This window comes from Salvia splendens, chromosome 19 (genome assembly GCF_004379255.2).
Source record: "Salvia splendens isolate huo1 chromosome 19, SspV2, whole genome shotgun sequence".
Lineage (NCBI taxonomy): Eukaryota > Viridiplantae > Streptophyta > Magnoliopsida > Lamiales > Lamiaceae > Salvia > Salvia splendens.
In genome coordinates this window covers 22,357,652-22,361,939 of record NC_056050.1, presented here as the reverse complement: position 1 = coordinate 22,361,939, position 4,288 = coordinate 22,357,652, and positions in this window count along the sequence as shown.

The following is a 4,288-nucleotide window of genomic DNA, read 5'->3' as shown; positions in this document are numbered from 1 at the left end:
TCAATAGTTAGGATTACTCCATCATATTGCGGCTCGTTATCGTCTTCGGGATCCCGTTGCCTTTTCGGATCCTGAGGAGCGCAGTTCGCACCTCCCTGCTTTTTGTTCTTTTTCGGCTGCTTGCTTTGGTATTTTTTTAACGTCCCTGCTTTCACAAGGGTATCAATACCTGCAGCCAAATGTCGGCACTCCTCGGTATCGTGACCGTAGTCTTGATGGAAGGAGCAATATTGATCCTGAGGTCGGCGCGCGGCCGATTTCGTCATCCGCCTTGGTTTTTCGAACATATCGGAATGTAGTTCGAAAATTTCCGCTCTTGACTTGTTTAAGGGTACGAACTGAGCGGGCGGCTTCTCAGGATTGAGACGTGGTCCCAATCTGCCTTGTACCGGTGCCCTTTGAATTCTTTCAAAAGGAGTTCGGCGAGGAAACCTCTGATCGCTATGATCGGGCTTCTTTTCGTCTCCTCTAGATGAGCTGTCTAAAGACCGTTTTCGACGGTCTGCCTCATCGGCACGGGCGAACTGGTCCGCAATGTCCCACATCTCTTGAGCTGTTTGCGGACTGCATTCCACGAGCTTTCTGTAGAGAGCTCCGGGCAGGATTCCATTTTGGAATGCCGAAATGACAAGTAGATCATTGAGATCATCTACTTGTAGGCATTCCTTGTGGAATCTCGTCAAAAAGTCGCTGATCTTTTCGTCGTGACCTTGACGTATAGAAAGCAGCTGAGCCGAAGTGATCCGGGCTTCCGCTTTCTGAAAGAACCTCCTGTGGAAAGCATCCATTAGATCTCGGTAGGATCTAATGCTGCCTTGAGGAAGGCTGTCGAACCACCTTCTGGCGTTCCCGATGAGCAGCTCGGGGAACAGCTTGCACATATGGACCTCATTGAGACCCTGGTTCGCCATATTATATTGATAGCGTCCCAAGAAGTCATGAGGATCCACTAGCCCGTCATAAGTCATTGACGGTGTCCGGTAGTTCCGCGGCAAAGGAGTTCGGGTGATATCGTCCGAGAACGGAGTCTTTAATGCTCCGTACATGGCGAACCCGATATCTCTTCGGTACGGAGGAGATGGAGTTCTCCTGTGGTTCCGGTACCGAGGAGGAACAGGAACATGTCGGGGTTGAGGATTCTTTCTCCTGGAAGACACGTCACTACTGCGGTAGTGACTTTCATGTCTGGATGAGGAGGGAGAATCCGCCGTTGTCTTCTCCGGCTGTTGGCTCTTCTGCAGGAAGGTTAAGAACTCCTCCTGCTTCTCGGCCAAGAACAGCTTGACAGCTTCATTTAAATCGGGCTGCTGGGAAGACTTGGTGCGATGACTCCTGGAGTGGCTTGTTCCTTCTTCGTGAGAACCGGAGGTAGATGTCTCCCGAGGCCGTTTTTCAGACCTGCGAGCTGGACTAGCTTCCTCACGGTTATCACGAACGGTATTACGGGTAGTGTGTGATCTGGTATGCATTTTTTTGGGGTGGAAAAAGGGTCAAAAATTCACTTTATCACAAATTTGGTTCTCTGTTTCCCACAGACGGCGCCAGTGATGAATCCGCGAATTTTCGACGGTGATGAATGCAGGAAGATGCAGATCACGACACAGAGATTTTACGTGGTTCGATTTACTGAGGTAAATCTACGTCCACGGGAAGAAATGAGGGCAGAGTTGTATTGCTTGATCTGTTTTCTTACAGCTTACAATACAGACTTGCTATTTTGTATTTGATCTCTAGAAAGCGAGAGAGTCTAACCCTATCTATCTGATCTAGGTTCTATTTATACAAAGGACCAAGATTGTGGCATGCAGCACCATTTACTAGGTAGTGGATGTCGTGGAGATCGTGGCGATCTTGCATGGGTCCACTATCCTGCATGAGTTAACGACAGCTTGACACCACTAAATAGATCGTGGGTGTAGTGGAGGTGGAAATCCTGCATGAGTCCACTATCTCCTAGTTCGGTCGAATACTGAGACCGAACTGCTGATTTATTGCCGAGCAGCTTTTGCCGATCTGAGAGTAGAGCTTGATGCCGACCTGAGAGCAGAGTTTGATTGGTTGGCTTTTACCGAGCTGTAGGCTGGGTCCGAACTCTGTGGGGCCGAACTCTTTGGTTGTGCCGAACTGAACTCTTTAGTCATGCCGGACTGATACTCTTTAGTCATGCCGAACTGATACTCTTTCTTGGGTTTTAGGCTGATGGGCTTTGCTGCTGTTGGGCTTGTTTAGTACGTACTCCATCACCGCCCCCTGATCGGGAGCTGCTGGCCGGAGACGGCGATGGAGGTGATGCTGATGAAGTAGAACGAGGAGTCCTGAGATGAGTCGAACGGCGTGAATTGCACGCTTCCCGAGGCGGCTTTCCCGAGTGTGAGGTAGCCCGTGTAGCTCGGCTTCGAGGGGAGGCAGTACGAGAAGTACTTTCCGTATTTTGTCGCTGTTTATGATACGATCGATAGCGGGTTCCGGCCGAGGCCGATTAGTCCGGCAGTTCGGCAGAAAAGCCCTCGGTTGTTTTGGCCGCAACCGAACATGAAGTCCGGAAAAACGTCGGTGGCGATGGTGAGTGTGTCTTTGCTGAACAATCCTACTGAAAACGACTGGTCACCGTACTGGATGCCGCAGACGCATGTCCCGAGGCTGCAGCTGGGTGTGTTGCCTGTGGCGGAGGAGAGCTGGGAGCAGGTGGTGGAGGTGCATGACACCTTGGAATACGAGGTTGAGGTTTTAGGGTCGAATACAGGGTCTTGTTGCTTGTAGCAAGAACGCACGCATGGTTGGCACTAGTTCCATGTTAGGTCACTCCCCGTGTCGAAGATGAGGGAGAGAGTTTTCTTGGGGCTACCTAGGCCCATGGAGACTGGGTAGTTTCCAGAGCCTAGGGAGCTCCCCGATTGCGCCGGGAGGTTGACCTTTTTGTCCTTGACTTTGTCCGCGGTACGGATGGAGTCCAGGCGAGCGCCAATTGACTTAACTCTGGATTGGTCGTGAGAGAGAATGTCACTTAGGGATGGTGCAGCGACGACCTCGTCTTAGCTGAGTTTCGAACACGGGCCATGCCGATGGAAAACTTCTAGTGTGGATGGCCTCTTCTTGATTGAATCTGATAACTCAAATACTCCCATGTATTAGATGCATGCGTTATTGATGCCATAAAATTACATGAATTGTGTTACCAATATCACATTAGCAATAAGTTTTGGGACTAGTAGAGCATGTATTAATCAATTAATGCATGCGACGCATTTGCAAGAATATAGGGGAAAAGGTTACAAGTAGTGAGAAAAGCTATACCAAAAGAGGAATATCAATCTCAAATAATAAAGAATTGTGTAAAGTAATAGTTGTTCAAATGACTATTTTAGCTTATTTCCTAAATTTTAACATATTTAATGGGAAGATATTGCTAGTATTATTTTTGGGGTAAGATAAGGCCAATCGATTAGAGTGGAGTTGGTTGGATTGTGGGATCCAATTAATTGGTTTTGAGTGGGGGATTAGGTTTCGTAGTAATTGGGCTGGATTTGAGTGATTATATGATTGTCTAGTATAATGGGGGTATTTTTAATGAGATATTCACTTAATAAAAAAAAGTAATAACTTCTTGTTGATAATGAATTCTAAGAGCATCTGCAATGGTGGACGGACGACGTCCGTCCGTGCCGCTGGCAAGGACGAGCTCCACCGCCGCTGCGCTCGCGCCTCTGGCACGGCGCTGCTCGATGCATCGAGCACGTCCGTGCCAGCGAGCAGCTGACGTGGCGGCACACGATTGGGCAACGGCATAACAGTTGTCTTTGAATTTTTTTTAATTAAAAATCGTTTTTAATTTTAAAAACCGATTAAAAATAAAAAAATTTTCCACTTCCCAAAAAAAATATATCCGTTTTTACCGTTTTCCATCATTTTTTAATTTTTTTTTTATTTTTCCCCCAAAAACACACATTTTCATCTATAAATACCCCACTTTCACACCCAAAAATTCACCACACACTACACAATTCTCATCTACACTCTCTCATTCTCATTCTCATTCTCATTCTCATTCTCATTCTCATTCTCATTCTCATCTTCATTCTCTCATATCCATTCTCAATCTTTTTTCCACTCCTACAACATAACAATCTTTCTTCTCAATCTCTCATATCCATTCTCAATCTTTCTCTCATTCTCAATCTTTAATTTAAAAAACCGATTAAAAATAAAAAAAATTTTCCACTTCCAAAAAAAAATATATCCGTTTTTTACCGTTTTCCATCATTTTTTAATTTTTTTTATTTTCCCCCCA